Consider the following 24,618-nt stretch of genomic DNA (forward strand, 5'->3'; position numbering starts at 1 on the left):
GAGAAGAAAGAGGAAAGCTGAAACTGAGGTTTCATGCCCTCATGAGGTTTGCTTGTTCAAGGCTTTTGGGAAAGAGTCTGAAAGGGTTTGTGGGTGATAACGGCAGCAAATGTTTCCGAGAAGGAGAAGGGAAGTGAGTATGAGAGTAGTTTGAGGAATTAGCCCTGGACAGGACATGTCTTCCTGTGACTGGGGAAGAGAGAAGTGTTCCGTAGGTATAAATGCAATCATTTGTAGGTGCAGAGAGAGAGAGGAGATGGGGAAAATTCATGAATGATAGTCCTGGTGTCTATTACTGAAGCCAGCAAGGCTGTCTTCATCTACTTTTTAAAAATGTGTATTTATTTGGCTCTGTGGGGTCCTAGTTGCAGCACTCAGGATCTTTATTTCCTCAAGTGGATCTTTTGTTGAGGCCCATGAACTTCTAGCTGTGTGTGCAGGCCTAGTAGCTCCGTAGCATATGGGATCTTAGTTTCCAGACCAGGGATCAAACCCGTGTCCCCTGCATTGCAAGGTGAATTCTTAATCACTGGACCACCCAGAAAGTCCCAAGGCTGCCTTCTAAGAGAGGTCTTGAATAGCCACCATGGGGAATGAAGGAGGAAAGGGACATTGCCAAGTGGTACCAAGTGGTACCAAGTGCCAGGGTCTGAATGGAGATGTGACTCTGCCTTAGCCTTTACCTGCTCCCATGTAGCAGATGTAACCACTGTTCTGCTAGACAGTTTTTGGTTTTTTTTTTTTTGGTCTGTATTTTTTTTATTTTATTAAAAAAATATATATATATATATTTTTAATTGGAGGATAATTGCTTTGTAGTGTCTTCTGCTGAACAACAGCACTGACATGGATCAGTCAGAACTACGTATATATCCCCTCCCTCTTGTGCCAGTGCAGACCTAGAGAATGGATTTGTGGACACAGCGGTGGAAGGAGAGAGTGGGAGGAATTGAGAAAGCAGTGCTGACAGTATACACACCGCTGTGTGTCACACCGTTTTGGCATGCTTGTGGCTTGTCCTGGATTTGTCCCTGGGGACCCTGTGGCTTCTGGGCTCTGGAACCTGCAGAAACTCCATGTGGGCATTTTCTCCCGGAGAACCTGTGGAATCTGATCATGAAAGAGTCATTTTAGGACAAGGACTTGCCTTGAAGTCTGACTTCCTGATGGTTTTTGATTGGGGGCCAGTATTATACTCAGTCTCTGTGTGAGCATGCATGTGCTTCCTTCACTTCTGCTCTTGGGGACTTAATTCACTGGAGGGGAAGCACCTGTAATCCCTGTTTGGAAAAATGTCTGCTTAACGGCAAGTCTCCCGGATGTGACCCGCTTGACAATAAGAGTTCTAATGGAGTCAGGTCTCACTGTAGCCCAGTTTACGTATAGATATGATCAGACATTTGGCTGGCTAGCTGGAAATGACAGGGTCCCCGAGAATGATCTCCCTCATATATATTCTCTGACTTTATTGGGGTCTCTGGTGTTTCCACCCCTCCATTTTCTTCCACTTCAGCAGACATCCTAGCATATCTTTCTTCTATATCCTGCCTGAAATTCATGGCCTAGCCTCTGGCATTCGAAGCATCCAGGCTTCCTGATTTTCCTGTCACTTCTTCTTTATTGATCATCAGCCTTGGATTAATCTAGCCATTTCCTCTGCTTCTATGTCAGGCCTACTGAGCCCTTCGTCAGGGCCTGGGTTTTTGCTCAAATATGGTCAGCAGGGATTAGAGGGGAAGCATCCCATGATGGGAATCAGTGACTGCAGGACCAAGGACTGGCCCCAGAGTACCCAGGGTATTGGTTACATACAAGGGAATTGAGCGAATATGTAGTATTTTAAGGATAATGAAAGCGACTCATTGTTAGTGAAAGGAATTCCAAATATTGAAAAGGGGAAGGCTAAGATAAACCCTGTGATATTGAATTGAAATTGAAACTATTGGTGAGAACTCATGGCTTCTAATAGGCAAACATGGAAATAGATATACAGATGTGCATGTGTATATATGTTTATGTTTTCCTAACTCTGTCTATTGCAAGGACAGGGGCCTTAGAAGCAATAAATGACACTCCAATAGCAATGAGCACACTGAATACCCAGATCCTGACTTGTGTATATCACCTTCTGCTAAAAGGAATCAAGCCTCCTCAGAGAAATGGCTAATTTAGGGGCCAAGGCAAGGAGTATAAGATGATCCTAGATCCTATTACTAAAAGTAACAAAATACTCAGAGAACGATGGAGTCATACCATATGGACACAGGAGATAACTTGAAGAAATTGCTACTGGTCATATGAATGGACAATTGGAAGATAAAAAATAATAATAGTAATAGATGATAAGTCATTGAATAAAATAGAAATTCATGAACTTACACAAATGACTTTTAACTACAAATAAACAATTTATGGGGCTTATAAAAATGTGTAGAAATAATTAAGCGTATTACAATAGCACAAAAGCCAGAAGGGGTAAAATATAAGTATATTACCGTATGTTTCTTACCTTATACATGAAGTGATATAATATTTATAATATACAATATCTTGATTTCAAGAGATACCTGTGAAAAGTTAAGCATGCATATTGTAATTTCCAGGGCAACCACTAAAATAAACAAAAATCTCATGAGAAATAGCTAAACTGTCAATAGAAAATGTCAATAGAACATTTTTAAAAATGTTTGGTTTTTTGCTCTATACAAAGAAAAGCAGGAAGAGAGTTTTTTCTTTTAAAAAAAAGGAACAGAGAACAAATGGGGGTAAATTGAACATAAATAGCAAGGGAGTTGACTTAGAAGCCAGTTCTGTCAATAATTACACTAAATATAAATAGTCTAAACACTACAACTAAACACTACAACTAACAGGCAGGCTGGATAAATAGAATGGTCTAGGAAGGCTTCACTACAAACGTAACAGCTAAGTGAATACTTGAAGGAGAGGAGGGAACAAGATGTGCAGATTGGTGAGAATGTTTCAGAGAGAAGAGTGTGTGTAAGACTGATTTGGACTATTTTAAAAACAGAGAGATGATTAGTAGACACTGCTCAGAGATGAAAGTGAAAAGTGAAAGTTGCTCAGTCATGTCCAACTCTTTGCGACCCCATGTACTATACAGTCCATGGAATTCTCCAGGCCAAAATACTGGAGTGGGTAGCCTTTCCCTTCTCCAGCGGATCTTACCAACCCAGGGATCGAACCCAGGTCTCCCGCACTGCAGGCAGATTTTTTTTACCAGCTGAACCACCAGGGAAACCCAAGAACACTGGAGTGAGTAGCCATTCCCTTCTCCTGGGGATCTTTCCAACCAGGAATTGAACCGGGGTCTCCTGCACTGCAGACGGATTCTTTACCAACTGAGCTATCAGAAAAGCTCAGAGATGAAGCCGTCTGGATTCTCAGTGACTGAAATATCCAGGAATATTCTTAGGATTATATTCCAGTCAATTATTACAGCCTCAGAGCTTTGCAGGAATATCCCTTAGAACATGACTAGTTCTGGTTCTCAACTATGCCTTTTCTGAGCTCACATGTTCTCTGTGCTCTATTACAAGCCACTATCCTTTACCACAAGCCTTTAAAGGTTATAGTGATAATAATCACAGAGTCATGGAATTAGGGATTGAAAGTTATCTCAAAGGTCATCTGGCTCCAACCTCATATCTGTGACATGGCTGACAAATAATGAGTCAGAGTCACATCCCGTGGAAATGATTTCATGCTTCCCAGGGCCAACTCTTCATCTCATGGAAGGCTTTACTAGAAAGTTCTTTCTTCTGTGGGGCACAAACCTGCCTCACCATAGTTAGATTTTTTTTTTCTGCATCTAAGCAACCGTGATGAATGTCTTACCACATGTAATGAATGAGAAAGTGCAAGAGTTTCAAATTGACCATAAGTTTCTTGGCTTTCATCACCTTCACAGGGCCTGTCAAATGGTTTAGGTTTTAAAACTTAAACCCTTGGCCTTCACTAAGCCTTCCCAATATCTTCTGTCAAAAGGCTTCCTGGACTTTTGAAGGGAAAGTAAACCAAATGGGCGTTTGTTTCTCATCAGCGAAAGCAAAGTGCTTGCAGAGGCCAGCTGGGCTATTTTTGTCTGTGGGTTGTGGACGGTTGCCAAGACTGAGCAGGGGTGTTTGCCTGTGGTGAAGACACAGACGCAGATTGGTGGAGATGGCTACTGATGCAGGAGAAGGATCCAGAACCTGAGAAGCTTGTTGAGGTGATCCTAGCTTGCCCTGCAAGCTCAGACCTCTCTGTCTCCTCACTTGTACCTCCTCATCTGTGGGCTCAGGACTGCTATGGGATTCCTCTCCAGATAGGAAGCAGATATCAAGCCTTTGGTTGGGCCTGGTCATGTAGTGCCCTCATCTTACTGTATGATGCTCTCATTGATGGTACCCTGGTGAGTCCCAAGTATCCTCACCACCATCCTCTCTTGTGGGACTCTGCACTGCTTTGGCTGGATGCAGACAGCTGGGGTGGGAGGAGAGAACCACCTGAGATTTCTGTTGTTGTTCGGTCACTGTGTTGTGCCCAGCTCTTTGTGACTGTCTGGACTGCAGCAAACCAGGCTTCCCTGTCCTTCACTCTCTCCCGGAGTTTGCCCAGACTCATGTCCATTGAGTCGGTGATGCTATCTAGCCATCTCATCCTCTGCCACTCCCTCCTCCTTTTGCCTTAAGTCTTTCCCAGCATCAGATGGCACAAAATCTCAAAGAAGTCAAGCTAACCTGAGGGATCTGGGAACAGATTCAGATTCAAAGACTGAATGTCATCCAGAGAAACACCAGCTCCATCGGTCCCAGAATGCTAGGATTTCAGAGCCAAGAATTTGTAACCAGGTAGATTTAAGACTGGGGCTTCCCAGGTGGCTCAGTGGCGAAGAATCCACCTGCCAACGCAGGAGACACAAAAGATGCAGGTTCGATCCCTGGGTCAGGAAGATCCCCTGGAGTAGTAAATAGCAACCCACGCCAATAGTCTTGCCTGGGAAACCCCATGGACAGAGGAGACTGGCAGGTTATAGTCCATGGGGTCACAAAGAGTCAGATGAGACTGAGAACAGATCTAGGATTATATGGAAGCAGTTTGGGAACAAGCCAATGCAGTTCAATTCAGTTCATTTGCTCAGTCATGTCCAGCTCTTTGCAGCCCCATGGACTACAGCACACCAGGCTTTCCTGTCCATCACCTGGAGCTTACTCAAACTCATGTCCATCGCAGGGTCCTGAGTTATTTTAGTATTTGCATTTTTCTTTAAGAGTCCATGCATGTTGAATGCATACACATGAATGAGTGTGAATTCAGGGTGATTTAAAAAAAATTTTTTTTTTTTTGGTTTGCCCAGATCTTAGTTGCAGCTTGCAGGGTCTTTAGTTGTGACATGTGAACTCTTAGTTGTCACGTGTGGGATCTAGTTCCCTGACCAGGGATTGAACCTGGGCCTCCTGTATTGGCAGTGCAGAGTCTTAGCCACGGGACTGTTGGGGTTTTTTTTTTAAATAGAGATTTTAAAAATATAGATTAAAATACAGATTTCTGGGCCCTGCTTTAAGAAATTTTGATTCAGGCAGTCTGGGCAGGACCCAGAAAGCCATCTTTTGGAAATTTCCCCAGATGACTCTGGTCTGTGTTTGGGAATCATCAGCTTAAATGGCTGGAGGTCAGGCAGACACCTGTGCTGGGTCTCTTTGCTGACCTCTGAACTTTCTGTCCTCGACTGTGGTACTGTGTGGACTGCATCTTTTCTCTCACCTACCTGGATGCCTCTCGTGACTCGATTACCTCCTGGCCCAGTTTTAGCAGGTTCAGGGCTGCCGTGAACTAATGATAAAGAGTACTTAGCACAGCGCCTGGTATTCAATAATCACTCAATGGAAGTCAGTTGTGATTATCTCTGATTACAATTATATAATAGGCCTGAATTGGACAACCCATTAGACCTTGCAATCATATTCCTTGAAGACAGTGTAACTAGGTCAACCTCCTACCTCTTACATTAATCCCTGGAATCTTACATTAATCTCCTCCAGGAAACTTCCTCCTATTTGGCCCCATTGCATTCTCACTTGGTGCCAGTCCGATTTTCTTGGGTTTGCTTTCTATTTTTCTGGCAGGAACCGGAGCAGGTATAACCCCCCTTTGTTTAGAAATACTCTCCGCTGGATGAGAGGAGCTGGGCCTCCAACTCACCGTGTTCTGGTGGTTTGTTTCCATTCCTCTGTGGTTGTGTTTATGATTGTGGTACAACTACTTGGAACCGAACTACAGTTTCTTTGGAGACAGGGGTATTCTGTAGACATAGTGTGAAATTCTTTGGACTGAGAGGTCCCTAGAATGTAATATAATATCTCTGCTGGCTCTAGAACTACCCGGAGTAGATAGGATTCTACTGTTACAACTGAACTAGAGTAAATGCCGGATTCACTTATTTGCTCATTTGTTCAACTAATGTTCCTGAGTACTTTTAGGGTGCCAGGCACTGTGCTAATACTGGGAGGAAAAAGAGGGCCCCACATTTCAGCCCTCTTTGTCCCCTCTCCAGTCCATTGATTGCAACACTGCCAAGTTAACCTTCACTCGGTCATACTCATAGTTACTGAACACCTACTGTGTGCTGGGTGAAAAAGTTGGTAGGATATAGTTCCTGTCTCCCAGGAGCTCACAGCTTGACAGGAAAGCAAGCTCAGAACCACTTAACTATTCTATTTCAAGTACTGTTTGGAATGAGTGAAATGTGTTTATTCTACCAAGGCCTTAGTACTAACTCAGAGCTATAACAGAAATGTGTGTAGGGTAAAGGAGCATGAGAATTAAATTTACTTCAGAAGTGTCATTCATTTAATAAGCATTTACTGAATGCCTACTATATGCCTGGCATTATCGGCAACCCACTCCAGTATTCTTGCCTGGAGAATCCCCATGGACAGAGGATCCTGGCAGCCTACAGTCCATGGCGTCGCAAAGAGTCAGACACGGCTGAGCTGCTAAGCACATGCTTGGCAATAGAGAAAAACAGCCTCTGCTTTTATGGAATAGACTTTAGAAGTGTGGACTCTAAAGAGTAAGAGAAGGATACAAATTCACAGGAGACTGAGTTTGTGTCCTGGCTCTTTCATTGATTAGCTGTGTGATCTTGGGCAAATTGCCTACCTTCTCTGAGCCTCACAATTCTCATCTATAAAATGGAGGGAATAACATCTACCGTACATACTGGGAAGGTTAGAGAGGATTTTTTTAAAAAGCTTTCGGCTTAATCACCCTTCATTCTCATCTCCCACCTTGTATAAAAGGCAGTGCCTGACTGTTGCCCTAGACTCTAATTTCCCAAGGGCGGTGACTGTCATATACAGTTTTGTACCTGCTGTGACAGCTTCTTGTTGTCTCCTGCCCATGTCTGGTTACGAGTCCCTCACTGCTGCTCTTCCTGCTCCCAGGCCTTGGGCACCATCCGCTGACCAGGGCCCTCCGGCCAGGCCGGACTGACTCTTATCACAGAAACAACGCAAAACTGGGGCACGGAGCAGGAAGCTGGTGTGGTTAAGTTCTTTCCTAATCTCCCGCAGGTTCCTGATGCGCCCCTCGGTTCTAACCTCCACCCCCTCCCAGCTTCCTGAACCCAGCCCTGCCCCTGTCCCCTCCCCTGCCGTCCATGTTGCCTGCCGACTGTCTGTCCGACGTCCTGCCTGACCTGCTTCTCCACGCTGGCTCTTGGGGCCTGACTGATACAGCACTGTCTGCTTTGGAAACCTGTGCTCACACATCACCCCAGTTGGCCTCTAACCCTCCCGCTCTGACCAATCAATGCCCTAGTGGAATCCTTGCTGTCAGTTTTTCCGCCCCAGTTGGACTTCCACCCATCCCGACCCCTCCACAAACATGCATTGAGTTCTAAAGCGTGCCAGGCTCTGGGTTGGGGAACACACAGACAGACGGAATGGTCCCTTCTCTGAACCACATATGTGACGGACTTGGTCTTCAACTCCCTGAGGATAAAAAGAGTTGTGTTGGAAAAGGAGTCTCTAGTCTCCACCATGAGGTTTTCTTGCTCACTTTGATGAGTGGACAACAATATGCCTTCTGGCAGAACACCTTTATATCTGACCTGCAAGAATCTTGCAGGGTAAGGAGCAGTGGATTGATAAATAGTTAATGAATACTTACCATGTTCCACGTACTGGGCGTACAACAGAGACTGTGATCTACTTTCTGCCCTTGCAGAGCTTGGAGCCTGTGGTAGGCAAAATAGAGCACCCGAAGATGTCCGTGTCCTAATCCCTGGGTGCTGTGAACACACTATGCTACCCAGCAAAGGGGATTAAGGTTGCAAACGGAAGGTAAGATTGCTCACCAGTTGACTTTTTTTTGGCTGTGCCACTTGGGTTGTGGGATCTTAGTTCCCCGGCCAGGGATCAAACCCAGGTCGCAGCAATGAAAGCACCAGGTCCTAACCACTGGACCACCAGGGAATTCCCAAGTAGGGAGGGTATCCTGCCATATTTAGGTGGGATCTGTGCAATCACAAGATCCTTAAATGTGGAAGGGGCAGGAGAGTTGGTATCTGAGTGATGTGACATAGGAAAGACAATCAGCCATTGCTGGCTTTTAAATTTTTTTTTTTTTGGCCTTGCCACATGGCTTATGGGAATCTTAATTCCCTGACCAAGAATTGAACCCAGGCCACTGGCACCGGAAGCTCATAGTCCTAACCTCTGGGCTGTCAGGGAATTCCAGTGCTGGCTTTGAAGATGAAGAAGCCGTGTGCTAAGCATCTAGACACTGGAAAAGGCAAGAAACCAGATTCTCCCTGGAGCCTCCAGAAGGAACCCAGTCCTGCCACCGCCTTGGTTTCAGCCCAGTGAAACCCATTTTAGACTTCTGACCTTTACAACTATCAGATAGTAAATCTGTATTGTTGTCAGTCACTGTTTGTGGTGATTTGTGACAGCAGCAACAGGAAACGAATCCAGAGCTTAACTCAGAATGGAAGTTAAAAAGGGATTAAAGTTCAATGTGATGAGTGCAGGGACAGAAGTACCGAACTCTGCGAGACTACACACAAGAGGCCCCAGCCCAGTCTTGGGGGGTCGGTAAGGGGGCAGTCAGGCAGCGCATCCTGGAAGAAGAGGGCTGGGCACCTACGGGAGAGAGGAGTCGGAGAAGAATCTGCTGTAATCGTGAGAGGGGGCAGCGATCTCGTCCAACGAGCGTCCAGAGGTGTGGGGTGTCTGGGCCAGGAGACCGAGAGAGATACCCGAAGGACTGCTCTGGGCTAGTCCCTCTGCCTGCAGTTTCTCCTTTTAGGAGAGGAATTTTGCTCTTGTTTTCAAAATGTAAAAGATGGATAAATTACTGGTGGCAAATTCATACCACAGACTATTATGCCTCTATTAAAAAGTAAATTTAAATATTATTTTCACAGAACAAAATGTAAAAGGCACAATTTGACCCAGCAAGTCTCACTGCCAGGAATTTATCCTGCACACGTACCTTTACAGGAGTTCAAAGATGAATGTACAAGGAAGCTGAACGGTTTCTAATAGGTAAAATGCGAAATATCCTGTGTCCATAGATAGGCGGATGCTCTTGAACTGTGGTGTTGGAGAAGACTCTTGACAGTCCCTTGGACTGCAAGGAGATCAGACCAGTCCATCCTAAAGGAAATCAGTCCTGAATATTCATTGGAAGGGCTGATGCTGAAGCTGAAACTCCAATACTTTGGGCAACCTGATGAGAAGAACTGTCTTGTTGCACAAGACCCTGATGCTGGGAAAGATTGAAGGCCGGAGGAGAAGGGGATGACAGAGGATGAGATGGTTAGATGGTATCACCGACTGGATGGACATGAGTTTGAGCAAGCTCTGGGAGTTGGTGATGAACAGGGAAGCCTGGCATGCTGCAGTCCATGGGGTCGCAGAGTCAGATATGACTGAGCGACTGAACTGAACTGATAGGTGGGTGATTAGTTATATTAGTATTTGAGGTGTCCATGGTGTGACATTCTATGAAACTTACTAAAAGCAAGGCAGGAAATCTATTTGACCTGGTAAGTAGAGAGATTTATCCAAACCAGGATGCTTTGAGAGTGGGAATCTGTTGATAATTATACAGAATGGACTGTTCCAGGCAAACTGGGACATACAACCATACCAATGAAAAGAATGATCTCCAAGGAAGATCTTTAGGTGAGAAAGGCAAGATGTATAACAATATGCATAGCATGACTCCATTTGTATGAGATTTTTGTTTTTGTGTGAGATCTTTGTTTCTGTTTTAATAATATTTACTTATTTATTTTGGACTGTGCTGGGTCTTCATTGCTGCCTGGGCTACTCTCTACCTGAGGTGCTCGGGATTCTCATTGTGGAGGCTTCTGTTGTTGCAGAGCACAGGCTCTAGGGCATGTGAGCTTTGGTAGCTGTAGCCCCCGGGCTCTAGAACACAGTCTCAAGAATTGTGGTGCACAGGCTTAGCTGTTCCTCGGCATGTGGGAGCTTTCTGGATCAGGGATGGAACCTGTGTCTCCTGCATTGGCAGGCGGATTCTTTACCACTGAGCCATCAGGGAAGCTCTGTGCGAGTTTTTTAAAGAAATGATACACTCTCCTAGTTACCTATGCATAAATGTTTTTTCATAAGAATATGTAAAGAGCTGATCACCACAGATCTTGGGAGAATGCCGGAATGCCTCCATACCAGGTTCTTATATTCATTGTGAAGTGTATATACTGGATATTTAAATTACTTTTATAATAAAGACACCAAGTTGACTGGGTACATATATTCCTTTCATAATAAAACTGCAAATTCAAATAAAGTCATAGAAAGTCAAACACAATTGAGTTAGCCGTTTGCTCCCAGTCTTCCTCCAGTCCTTAGGTCAGCTGCCTCACCAGCCTCCCCACTCTCAGTTTGGTCCAGGGTATTCACACACTACTGAGTCTGAATCCCAACAGTTTCAATAGAAGGTGATGGAAAACCAAAGCATGATCAATAAATAACACATCAATATCACATGAAAGAATCCTTCTCAGTGTCCAACTGGGACAGTTATAAAAGTAGAGGCTACATTTTCTAGAGAAAATTTTCAGCCGCCTCTTTGAAGCTGCCAGTTCTCACCTCAGAGGAAACAGGTGCCCATTTGTAGAAAATGTTTCTCTTCTGTTAATGTATTCTAAAACCTACTGCCAGACAGTAATTTGTTCCTCCCACTCCCTTTTGCTTCTGCACTGAGAGGAGTACATTTGACAACTTTGCTCCTTTAGAGGATAACTTTCTTCCAGATGGGAAGGGTTGAATTCTAGGTCATTCGTCCACCCACTTCCTGAGAAAAGGTCACTTCCTCAATCCTTATTACGGACCCCGCCTGAGAGCAGGGTGGGAAGGACTGTTTTTCAGCTGGTGGGGTCACGTTTGCCTCAAGACCTGTTGGTTTCCATGGATGTTTATCTCCCTAGAACTTCACTTTCAAGGAAGGGGAGGCCCCAAAGCAACCAGTTGAAGAGACTGAGAGGGTGGAGGTTATTTGATGTTTCCCTGAACAACTTTTTGACAGAATTCCTGTCAGACTCATTCTGTTCCTGCCCTTTCTCCACCCCTCGAGACCACTTAACTCTTCTAGACTTGGAGAGCTTTTCCTCCCAGTGAGGCTGGAGGATGAAGGGGAATAATAACACTAGTAAGTGGTTGGACTAGGGCTTGACCAAGTCTGTCTGCCTCAGAAGGCTGTGCAAGGGACTTCCTGGTGGTCCAGTGGTTAAGAATCCGCCTTGCAATGCAGAGGACACACGTTCAGTCCCTGGTCAGGGAACTAAGATCCCATGTGCTACAACTATTGAGCCCATGGGCCACAACTGGAGAATCTGTGGGCTGTAATAAAGAATACGCATGATGTAAGAAATATCTGATGCAGCCAAAACAAACAAAAAAAGCCTGTGAGATCTCCATACACCTGGCCCATTCCTGAAACTGAAAGTGTGTATCGCTCAGTCATGTTCAATTCTTTGTGACCACATGGACTGAAGCCCACCAGACTGCTCTGTCCGTGGAATCTGCCAGGCAAGAATACTGGAGTGGGTTGCCAAGCTCCTCCTCCAGGGGATCTTTCCAACTCAGGGATTGAAACCAGGTCTCCTGCATTGCAGGCAGATTCTTTACTGTCTGAACTACCAGTTCAGTTCAGTTCAGTCACTCAGTCATGTCCGACTCTCTGTGACCCCATGGACTGAAGCACGCCAGACTTTCCTGCCCATCACCATCTCCCGGAGTTTGCTCAAACTCATGGCCATTGAGTTGGTGATGCCATCCAACTATCTCATCCTCTGTCATCCTTTTCTCCTCTCGCCTTCAATCTTTCCCAGCATCAGGGTCTTTTCCAGTGAGTCAGTTCTTTGTATCAGGTGGCCAAAGGATTGGCGTTTCAGCTCCAGCATCAGTCCTTCGGATGAATATTCAGGACTGATTTCCTTTAGGATGGACTTTCAGGGAAGCCCTTTACTGTTGTACCACCTGGGAAGCCCAGCCCAGCCCTAGCTCATCCCATCTCTCTCCTTCTGCGAATTCAGCGCCCCCTTCAGGCAGGGCTCTTCTCAGCTCTTACCTCACTGCTCCTCCAGACTCTTCTTACCTCACCCTCCAGACTGTTCTCTAGGTACGCTCCACCCCATCCTTCCCATCCTTAGTCCCTGTTCAAGCATCTCACCTGTTCAGAGTACCCTTTCAGTCCTATCTTTTTCATAGAGATTTCCCTGAACACCGATGTTATCCTAAAAAGATATCAGATTTTAAAAATTCTTTAAAAACAATATGCAGAAGACTGTTATCATCATCATTAATGATAAGAAAATCATTGACTGTAGTGGCGGGGGGGGCACATTCAAGCTTCAGGCTTTCGCCGGTGGCAGCCTGTGTTAGAAGCACTGGATTCTCCAGGCTGCTTTTCCCAACTCTGGCCTAGAGCCGCAGGAGCCCTGACAACCCAGAAGGGCCCCAGGCTGTCCTGCTGCACAGGGTGAACGCTCAGCCAGCCAGAACCAGCCTGACGGCAGGAGGTGCTGCGGAAAAGCAGGCTGCAGTTTGCACGTCAGATCCCAAGCTGTTTGGCCTCAAATACAAAGGAGTCACTTTCTAAGAGGAAGTCAGTTCTTTCTACGACCGACGTGATGCCATTGAAACAACTCCTGGTCACTCTCTCTCTTGGGGTATGGCAGGGAATGGTGTGGTCTTCGGATGGATCCTAGACACTCATGCATCCGGCTCCTCTGACCAGGGCATTCTAGCCGTCACTGCCAGTCCAGGGGTTTCCATTTCCAGCTATTAGTAGAAAGAGAATCTGGGCTGGAGTCAGAGAATCATTAAATGTTCAGAGGTGGAGGGATTCAAGGAGAAATACAATACGCTCTGATAAGGTATTGATAAATGAGGCCAGAGCGATTTCAGAAGTTGTTCCCAAATACTGATCCTGGGATCTGCCAGTCTTCTGAAAAGCAAAAAAAAAAAAAAGAAAAAACAAGGACAAAGTTGTTCAGTCGCTAAGTCGTGTCTGACTCTTTGCAACCCCGTGGACTGCAGCATGCCAGGCTTCCCTGTCCTTTACCATCTTCCAGAGTTTGCTCAAACTCATGTCCATTGAGTTGGTGATGCCATCCAAAAGTAGTGAGTTTAAAAAATAAATGAAAGTTATTTAACTTAAAAGACATCCCCTTTATTCTGGTATTCTTGGTTTTGCCTTGTTTTACTGTTAAAATGCCTTTTCTTCTATGAAGTGATGTTGATAGCAGATGGCGGGTGATTTTTAACACTCTTAAAAGGAAAGACTTGGGTTACTCAGCAGTGACTGCTCATGTATATACCTTGCCAGGGCGGAGCTGAGTTTGCATTTCTGTTACTCATTGTTTTCTTCTGAGAGACATGTACGCCTGACTCTGCGTAAGTGATTTTACATCCTGACCTTCATGTTTTGCATCTATAAAATGAGGATAATAAAACCTGCCCTGTGTCACAAAGGCTAAAATGAGACAACGGAGAGGAAAGAACTTCAAGAAGTAAAATTTTTACACTAAACAAGGGCTTGGAGTGATTATTGTGTCTGTCAGTAGGTTCTTGATGCTCCAGCTGTGTGGATTGTTTGCTTTGAACACTTTATTCGTTTCCTAGGGCTGCTGGAATGAAAAACCACAAGCCAGTGGCTTACGGCAACAGGAATGTGTTCGCTCACAGTTCTGGAGGCGATGTCTGAAATAAGATGCTGGCAGGGTCATGCTCCCTCCAAAGCCTCTAGGAGATGATCTTTCTGCGCCTTCTTCCAGTCTCTGGTGGCCCCAGGCTGTCCTTGGCTTTTGACAGCTTGTCTCCTCTCTCTGCTGGTTTTCCCACGGCTGTCTTCACTCTGCGTGTCTCTGCCTCTTCACATGGTGTTCTTTTGTAAGGAAACCAGCCATAGTGGATTAGGGGTCCAGCCTCCTCCAGTACGACCCTATCTTAATTGAGTTCATCTGCACAGACTGTTTCCCAATAAGCTCTCTTTCTGAAGTACTGAGGGCGCCCCTGGTGGCTCAGACGGTAAAGAAACTGCCTGCAGTGCAGGAGACCCAGGTTCAATCCCTGGGTCGGGAAGATCCCCTGGAGGAGGATGGCACCCCACTCCAGGATTCTTGCCTGGAGAATCCCATGGGCAGAGGAGCCTGGCGAGCTACAGTCCATGGGGTCTCAAAGAGTCGGACAGGACTGAGAGACTAACTTTCACTGAGAACTAGGATTTCAATATATCTTTTCTTTGGGGGCAGGGGGAACACAATTCAGCCCGCAACAAAGATCATCTAGGTACGTTTTAAAAAATCTTTGTTTATTTATTTATTTGGCTGCCTTGGGTCAGTTTTAGCACTCAGGATCTTCACTGTATCTTTCATTGCTCTGCACCGGCTCTCTAGTTGAGGCGCGGACAGGCTCAGTAGTTGTGGCCATAAGCTTAGTTGCTCCACTGCAGATGGGCTCTTTGTTCCCCCCTCCGGGACTCCAGGAACCCGAGTCCCCTGCAATAACAGGCAAATCCTTAACCCCTGGACCACTGGAAGTCCCATCTAGGTAAGTTTTAAGTTGCATTTTAAGTAGCACCAGCTACCCTGATTTTAAGAAAAGCAAATTTTAGTCTTCCACCCTTCTAAGAAGAAACGCTATGAAGCAGAAAGAAAGAGAAGTGGTGGGAGGAGGTAGAGAATTTTGGAGGAGAATTATAGCAGCTGGTTAATCCTTGGCTCCTGAGAAATGGAGCCCCTTGAGCAGCAGTGATCAGAGCTGGAAAGCAAATCCCAGGCTGTACTGATTCCTCAAAGAGCTTTTAACTGGAGTGAGGCCCCCGCAGAGCAATCTGCAGGGCCAGGGAGAGGGGACGGAACCACAGCTTCTTTGGTCAGCACACTTGGGCCTGAAGCAATGTTTACTCATGAAGGGCCTGCGCTGGGTTCTGCTCTGCCCAGAGCCAACACACTGGTGGCAGGGACACTGCTGGGCAGTCCGGCCTCACCAGGCCCCGGGGCCAGTTGAAATAACACCAGCACCTTTCTTTCCTAGCTGCCAGCCTGCACTTCCTTCCAGAGAGTTTTTTTTGTTTTTATCCTGACTCAAAGGTCAAAGGCAGCTGTGTTTAGTTCTCCAAAGGACTGGGCCAAGGAAGAACATGATCGCAGAAGGAATTCTGCTCAGCTCTTGCGAAGAAGCCATTCTTCATCAGGTTTATGGACCTTGAAAAAGCTGTTACTTAAGGAAGACAAGGCTGCATTATGGCTTTTGCTGGCCCTTGACACTTTTGCCTTTGTGGCCCCCTTCCTCCATTAAAATATATTTTAAATTATATTTTATATATAATTTGTATAAAGAATATAATCTAGGCTGGATTCCTCACTATATGCTGTTGTTCAGTCGCTTAGTTGTGTCCGACTCTTTGTGACCGCATGGATTGCAGTCTGCCAGGCTTCCCTGTCCTTCACTATCACCCAGAGTTTGCTCAAACTCATGTCCATCGAGTCAGTAATGCCATCCAGTCATCTCATTCTCTGTTGCCCCCTTCTCCTCCTACCTTCAACCTTTCCCAGCATCAGGGTCTTTTCCAATGAGTCAGCTCTTCGCATCAGGTGGGCAAAGTATTGCATATATATCATTACTCTCTCTGTGTATATATATATATATATATCATTACTATATATCCACTATTATTACATTCTTTTTTCCTTCTAGTATTAAAAGAAGTTAAAATTAAAATATTTGTGTTGGTCCTTAAAATATCACAGACCTTTAGCACTGCGCCTGCTCTCTTTGGATCAGTTGGCCCTGGGGAGAGACTGTACTCTTTTTAAGCATGTGGGAGTTGGGTACAGTGAGGCATGTGTGTGTGTTTATTAGATCTAGGAGAAGACTTGAAACTAATCCAGTCTGGACACAAGGGGATGACTAAGATGATCTTTTGAGACCCATGGAGCTGAAAGAATGAGGTTGAAGGTATCATGCCCTTTCTCTATATAGTTAGATGCTTCCCTTCCTCCTAAGGACTGAGATATATATCTGAATGGAAAGTGTATCTGATATCCAACTTCAGTATCTGGATACCTTGTCCAATCTCAAGATAAAAGCGTGGAGGAGGATGGACAAACAGGGTTACGAGATCGGGAGAATGCCAGGACTGCTAGTCTAAACAGGGGCCCAGGGCCTGACAGTGTTGCAAATCAACACAGATCCTCCCTAGCTGGGGTCCTCCCGGAACAGTTTTCTCTCAGGCTGTAGCTATTCACAGTTTTGAGCACAAAGTACTTCATCTTCCATCTAACAGAACGCTAACCTACCTTCTCCTCCATCAAGGGAAGTTGTACCAATTTTACAGAATCTGGGGAGCATTTACTGAGCTTTGGGGTTGGCAAATTTTTTCTGCAAAGGCCCAAGCTACACCTATCTTAGGCTTTGCAAGTCTTTTGGTCTTTTTGAAGCAATTTAATTCTGCAGTCATAGAACAAAAATGGCCATAGATAACCAATAGGTATGGCTCTGTTCAAATTAAACTTTATTTACAAAAACTGGCAGAGGGCAGGATTTGGCCTGTGGGTTGTAGTTTGCTAAACCCTAGACTAACCTATCTTTCATTTCCTGACCATACCCTGTTCTTTCTGCAACGTTTCATGAGTGTCTATTATGTGATATGAACTATGCTAAAAACGTTATTAGGGGAATTTCCTGGTGGTCCAGTGGTTAAGAATATGCTTGCCAATGCAGGGCCCACGGAAGATTCCACATGCCATGGGGCAACTAAGCTCATGAGCCACAACTACTAAAGCCTGTGCTCCACAACAGGAGAAGCCCCTGCAGTGAGAAGCCCACTCACTGCAGCTAGGGAGGAGCCCACGGTCACGACAGCTAGAGAAAGCCTGTGCACACCAACAAAGATCCAGTGCAGCCAAAAGTAAATAAATGAAATAAAATAGAACAAACATTATTAGACTCTGTGATATTTGAGTTTTCCTGTATTTATTTCTTGTTTCTCCAGTGACCTCAAAGGCCCTCTTTTCTTTTATCTCCTCCATGAGGCCAAACACAGTGCTGAGCTGAACATATTTTGGTTTCTTCTGATATTTCTTGCTTCGATTTTTCTGATTTTGAAATCACTAGGGAAGGATATAGTTAAATTCACTAAAATCCACCCATTTGTATTTGGTGTTCAGTCACCTTTCTGAATTTCAGGCTTCTACTTTTTTCATGGAGCAAACTTCAGCTCTCCCTGCAAGGCCCATCCTACAGAGCTTTGCTGGCGGTTAACTACATTCATCATTTGTCAGTCAACAAGTATTTATGGAGCGTCTGCCAATATACTCTAGACTATGCTGGTAAATGTGAACATTAAAAAAAAATACAGTCTCTACTCTGGTTTATAGACTGTGTTAGATATTGGACACATTCCCCCCCAAACCATACTGCCCATGAGTCATACCCTTTTGAAGTCCTCTCCCTCATTGACTCTAGGTTTGGTTGTGTGACTTCCTTGTGAGATATTAGCAAACATGAAACAACTAGATAAGTGCTTGCACATCAGGGCTCTACTTCTGGAAATGCTGCCTTCTGGAACTCAGCTGCAATGCTGTCAGGAAGCCCAGGATGACCTGCTGGAGAGGAGGTTATGAAGAGAGGCCCTGGAGAACAACACACCACATGGAAAGAGGGGCCAGCCAGTTCCTAGCTTTTATCATCTCCTCAACTGGGAATCAGACACATAGGACTGCCTATGATGATGGACTGCCAGGAAGAGTGACACAAGGAGGTATTTTGGCATTCCCCTGAGGCACCCTCTCATTTCTCCCAGAGCACTCACATAGGTGGCAACCTACCCACCTACTCATAAAGCCAATAAAAATATTTCTATTGTCATTTTAGAAAAATCCTAAGGCAAAACCCCTGGGAACCATAATGGGGCTTCTCTCTTTGAAAGAATACCCAAGAACACCTAGGTATACACCTCCTACTTTGTAAAATGACCAAATGCTAGGTCTCATTTTCCTGTTACCCATCCTGGTCCTTCTTGTTCACAACATGATTTGGTTTCTTGTTTTTATTTACGCACTACCCAATTAAAGGCTGAGTGCTTCTCTGCCATCTGACTTGTTGGTTTCCTGATGGCAGCACCCTGAGTTAAGATCCAGAGCTGGACAACTCCCACAGTATACCATTGTTGACAGCTTGCTTCTTTGAAGTCCCCACTAGAGCATGAGGTCCTCAGAGGCAAAGATTTCTTATACTCAGCGTTGTGTCTCCAAAGCTTACATAGTGGCCAACATGGATGGATTCAGCAAATGTGCAATGAATTAGGGAGAAAACCCAGAAATATAACAACCACAAAACCAGGCAAATTAGGGTGGAAGGCATACTTGGCATAAAACTTCACTAACATTTATTGGCACAACCCAATTCCAGATTCTGGGCTAACCACTTTAAGAACATTTTGTTCTCGCTCTCTCTTTTTTAAGAAAAATTTTATTTATTTGGCTGCACTGGCTCTTAGTTGCAGCATGTGGGATCTAGTTCCCTAACGAGGGATTGAACCCAGGGATTGGGAAATTGGAGTCTTAGCCACTGGACCACCAAAGAAGTCCCTCTCTCTCTTTTTGTGTTTAGCAAGTTTTAATTACATTTGGAGAAGTTAAATTACTTACCCACAGAGCTGTAATTCAATTAGGCCCTTCTGTTCCCAAGTCCATACTTCTCTTTCGAGCTCTTCTTCTGGATCGTGAATTCTACCCATTTGCTCCTAGTTGGAGGTCACCAAACAGGAGTGGCACAGTGGTAAAGAATCCACCTGCCAATACAGGATAAGTAACAGACGCGGGTTCAACCCTTGGGTCGGGAAGATCCCCTGGAGTAGAAAATGGCAACCCACTCCAGTATTCTTGTCTGGAAAATTCCACATGGAGAAGAACCTGACAGGCTTCAGTCCATGCAGTCACAAAGAGGCGGACATGACTCAGCATGCACACACACAAACAGGGGCAGAAGGTGGAGACTGAGGTGGCTCCCTTAGAAAATTTCTGCTTGAGGCTCAGGAAGGACCTATTTACCCCTGAGTGCATGCTGGGGAGGGCGAGGTGCAGACAGAAGGGGCCTTTGCTGTCTCTGCAGACCTTTTCCTGGGTGTCAGGAGGAAGGGCTTGGCACCCAGACTGCACTGGGAGTCATAAGCACCAGTCCCTCCCAGGCCACTCTTTTCCTCCTCAGGACAAAGTTACTGTTCTCTGGAAGGACTGACAGGTAGAGAAGGCAGCCAGGCCTGCCCGGGAACAGGGTGGGGCATCATGATTAAGACTGGGAGCCAGGGGTGGGGCAGGGGTGTGGCACTGGGGCTGAGGCAGAAGAGGGAAATTCAGGCTCTTGAAGGGCCAGGTGGAGCTGGGGTGACTCAGGGGGCAGGGTGCAGGGCAGCCTCCGGCCGGCAGGGGCAGAGCCGAGGACAGCGTCTAACCATGATCGGTGCCTGCAGCAGTGCCGAAACCCTCTGGAAACTGCAGGGGATCACGGAGCCTGGGGCTGGGTCCCCACTGTCCTAGGCTCAGAACTGAGCTGTTGACTGTCTTTTTCACTTTTTTAAAAGAATTTATTTTTATTTATTTATCTTCATCTTCGGCTGTGCTGGGTCTTTGCGTTCTCTAGCTGTGGCAAGCAGGGGCTACTCTCCAGTTGCGGCGCGGGGGCTTCTCATTGCGGTGGATTCTCTTGTAGCAGAGCACAGAGCTTCAGCAGTCGTGGCACACAGGCTTAGTTGCCCCCGCAGCACGTGGGATCTTCTCAGATCAGGGATCCAATTGTTCCCTGAATTGCAAGGCAGATTCTTAACCAGTGGACCAGGAGGGAAGCCCCGCCATTTACTGTCTTGATGGCACAGGCGAAATCACTTCACTGTTCAGGGCTTCAGTTTCCCCTTTGATAGCACAGGGCTGAAAAGATGGGTTGGGGAGACAGCCCAGTGAGAAAGCCTGCTGAATATCAGTTCCCCTCCGTCTCCCTGCCCGGCTGGCTCTTGACGTTAGCCAGAGCTTTAAAGGTGAGCTGCGTCAGGCAGGGCCACACTGTGGCTTTCGTGGGTCCCTTCCACCTTTCTGGGTTGTTTCCTCCATAAGGGAATATTAATTAAAAATTTTATCTCATGAATGTTGGTATAAAGATGAATATAATCCAAGTTGATTATCAAATATTTATTATTATGATACTCATCTTTCTTCTGATTCTAAAAGGAATTACAGTTAATAATTTTGTGAGCCCTTAAAAGTATGGTGCCTCATGAATCCCCATGCTGTGGCTAAAGGAACTCTTGCAGACTCAGGTCTCTTCCTTATTCTGGAATCTTTGGGTCTCATTGTGATCCAGATGGTTCAGGACAGTGAATTCACAACTGAGAGGCACTTCCCCCTGAGGTGTGTGTTGGGTCACTGAGAGTGTGTTTTGCACATGATGCCTGGTGCTCCTGTGGTGGGCCTGCTCTGTCTGCATTTCAGGATGTAGTTCTTTGGGAGTGCAGGGGGTGGGTAGTGTGAAAGCCCAAATTATAAAGTCCCTGAAACTTTGGTTCATCCAACAAATATATTTTTAAGAGTAGCTACTATATTCCAAGCCCCATTATAGAAACTAGAGAGATGGTGCAGTAAACAAAAGACAAAGTTCCCTTTCTTGTGTAGCTTATCCTCTAATGGAGGCAGGTAGATAAACAAACAGACAAAAAAAATTGATGTCAGTTGGTAAGGACCAAACAAGGAGGGTTGGGAGAGCGGGGTGGTGATAAGGTGGGGATGGTGTTTTGCTGTTACGTGTAAGATGGACAGGAAACATGTGCTGGAGGAGGTGATATCGGAGTGGAGCCCCAAGGAAAGTGAGGGGTGTGGCTATCTCGGGGAACAGCATTCCAGGCAGGGGGACAGGCAAGTACAAAGGCCCTGTGGCAGGAGCATCCTTGGTGAGCTTGAGGAACAGCATGGAGAACAGAGGCTGGAGCAGGCAGAGGGAGGGGTGGAGATGGCTGGAGCGGTCAGACAGGCGGTACAGGCTGTTGTAGAGGTTTTAGCTTGTAGTCTGAGTGTGATAAGAAGCCCCTCGGAGAATTTGTTAGAGGCACAATGATCATTTTGGCTGCTTGCATGGAAGAGAGGAAAGGGGCAGGCACAGGGGCAGGGAGACCAGTTAGGAGGCTGTGGTGTGTTGCAGGTGAGCGATTATAGGGATTTGGAGCAGACGGTCAGCAGTAGTGCTGAGAACTGGTCAAATTGTGGCTATGAAGGTACGGCCAACAAGATTTGCTGGTAAATTAGATGTTCAGGAAAACAGAGAGCAAAGTCAAAAGTCCAAGGTTTTGGACTGTTCGACTGGAGGCATGCGAGTGGCATTTACTGAAAATGAGAAGTGGACACGTTTCAGGAGGACTCCAAGAGTTTGGTTTCTGGCCACTGTAGCCTTCTGAGATGGCCAATACTCTGTCGGTGGAGTGTGTTTTTCCTCTAAAGAAATCCACTTCTTATCTTAAATTTTAAGTTTGGTTTCTTTTTTGGGGGGGAAATTTGGTTTTGAACAAGTTAATTTTGAGATGGTTCTTGGATAGAGATACCCCATACTGAAGCACTGAGCAAGGATTTGTAGCCCCACATTGACTGGTCTTTGGTTGTGGGCTCCCCCAGTGAGGGTATGCAGAAATGAGCCAAGGAAGCTCCTTTCAGCTGACAGTGCTGCTCAGAGAGGGACACAGCCATGAGCCATCATAGGCAACACTCCGGGACTGAGGGAATGCAAGTCCCAGCCCTGACGGAGGACCTGGACTGAGCATCGTCCTGTCTGCTACACACCCACCTCCTGTGACGTTCTAATCCACTCCATCGGGGAACGGATTCTCCAGGATTCTGGCTGGTCTGTTTCCTTGAGGTTACTTAAGGAAGGTTAGCGAGATGAACGAGTCACCACCCCCCCTCGGCCCCCAGTACTGTAGTCCTGAGACCATAATGAATATGCAGCATTCCCCTCCTGTACTGCCCACTCCAGAGTGCCCTCACCCTTGGCTGGTACCTCTACTGTTCCACGTGGTGTGACCCAGACCCTCATCCCCAAGGGATGTGAGCAGTGGGTTACCGTATCTTCCTCAGATTAAGGCTGCTACACTTTTCCATATACATTTATGATCGGAAGGAGATGCTCCAATGGATTACATGAATGCCAGAGATATTCCTCCCGGCTCCACGGTTTAACACAGCTTTATGATCATCAGGGTCAATCACCTCGGCCAGACTGATGATGCTTTCACTGTCTGCTGGTCTCTTAGCATGAGGCGCTTGCAGTTACCAGGCAGCAGCCATGGCTTACACCTTACTGGAACTCCTGCTATGTCTCCTCCTGGTGAAAGCATTCTCCCTATGGGAATCAGGGCCTCTAGACCCATAGAGCCTAGAGTCGCAGGGACTGGATGCAGAAATTCCACAAGGTCACTGGAGTCTACCATGTCCAGGCCTACCATGGTTCCTGGATGTACGTGTTCCATTTATTGGGAACACAGTAGGATATATCATTGTTGTTCAGTTGCTAAGTCGTCTCCAACTCTTTGCTCCATGGACTGCAGCACACCAAGCTTCCCTGTCCTTCACTATCCCTTGGAGTTTGCTCAGATTCATGTCCATTGAGTTGGGGATGCCGTCTAACCATTTCATCCTGTCACCTGCTTCTCCTCCTGCCCTCAACCCTTCCCAGCATCAGGGTCTTTTCCAATGAGTCAGCTCTTCACATCAAGTGGCCAAAGTACTGGAGCTTTACTTCAGCGTCAGTTCTCACAGCAGTATACAATGCTGGTTTATTAGGGTGATATCAGCTGCATCGTTAAGCAGCCACTTCACCACTCTATCAGCTTCTGGGTGTGAGCTAGGACTAGGGGATACCAGGTCATGTACCCACTCCCACCTCTGCTGAAGAGTGAGGCCCAGGTTCCAAAGCAAGGTTACACTCTGTCTGGTGTCAGTGGATCTAACACTCTAACAAGCCTTTGGACTGTGGTGTTGGCCCAGGCTCTCCTGGCAGGAAAAGCCCATTCAAACGTAGAATATCAACCAGGAATATGTTGTTTTAAAATTAAACCTTTATTTGATAATTTTACACACATACGCAGTTGTAAAAAACAATTCCAGAGAGATCCAATGTACTTTATCCAGTGTCCCCCAAGGGTAGCATCTTGCAAAAATAGTTCAATGCCGCAGCTGGGAGATGGACATGATTGCAAATTAGTGTGTTAGTCACTCAGTCGTGTCCGACTCTTTGCAACCCCATGGACTGTAGCCCTCCAGGCTCCTCTGTCCAGGGGATTTTCCAGGCAAGAATACTGGAGTGGGTTGCCTTGCCCTCCTCCAGGGGATCTTCTTTTCCCCTGATCTCAGGGATCGAACCCAGGTCTCCTGTGTTGCAGGCGCATTCTTTACCGTCTGAGCCACCAGGGCAGCCCATTACAATTCAGATTGCCCCAATTTTGCTTCTCCCACTTTCTGTGTCTGTGAGTCTGTGTGAATGTGCTTCATTCTATACAATTGCATCGTGTGTGTAGGTTTGTTTATCCACCTCCACAGTCAAGATACAAAGCAGTTCCAGCCCCACAGGATTCCCTGTGTTGACTGTTTACAACCACACTTGCTTCTCCCTCTCTTTTCCCCAATCCCTAGCCTCTGACAACTATTCATCTGTTCTCCACATATAAAATTTCATCATCTCTAAATTTTTTAAAAAGATTTTTTTGATGTGGACCATTTTTAAAGTCTTTATTGAATTTGCTTCAATATTGCTTCTGGGTTTTTTTTTTTTTTTTTTTAATGTTTTGGTTTTTTGGCCATCAAGCATGCGGGATCTTAACTCCCTGACCAAGAAGTGAACCTGTATCCCCTGCACTGGGAGGTGAAACCTTCACCACTGGACTGCCAGGGAAGTCCCTCAAAATGTCTTAATCAATGGAATCATTCAGAGCATAACCTTTTAGAATTGGCTTTTTCCACTCAGTATACTTCCCTGAAGAGTCATCCAAGTGGTTTCGTTCACCAATAGTTCATTCGTTTTTATTGCTGAGTATTCTACG

General features: G+C 45.9%; 1 long non-coding RNA gene across 1 annotated transcript; it reads right to left on the reverse strand.

Moving 5' to 3' along the window:
• Positions 1-846: 846 nt before the first annotated feature.
• Positions 847-19,403, reverse strand: LOC122707970. The gene is made up of 3 exons (XR_006344970.1): positions 19,196-19,403; positions 2,510-2,567; positions 847-1,110 (listed from the first exon to the last, which is right to left on the reverse strand). It is a non-coding gene; the product is annotated as an uncharacterized LOC122707970 (long non-coding RNA).
• Between the last annotated feature and the right edge of the window lie 5,215 nt (positions 19,404-24,618).

The sequence above is a fragment of the Cervus elaphus genome, chromosome 14 (genome assembly GCF_910594005.1).
Source record: "Cervus elaphus chromosome 14, mCerEla1.1, whole genome shotgun sequence".
NCBI lineage: Eukaryota > Metazoa > Chordata > Mammalia > Artiodactyla > Cervidae > Cervus > Cervus elaphus.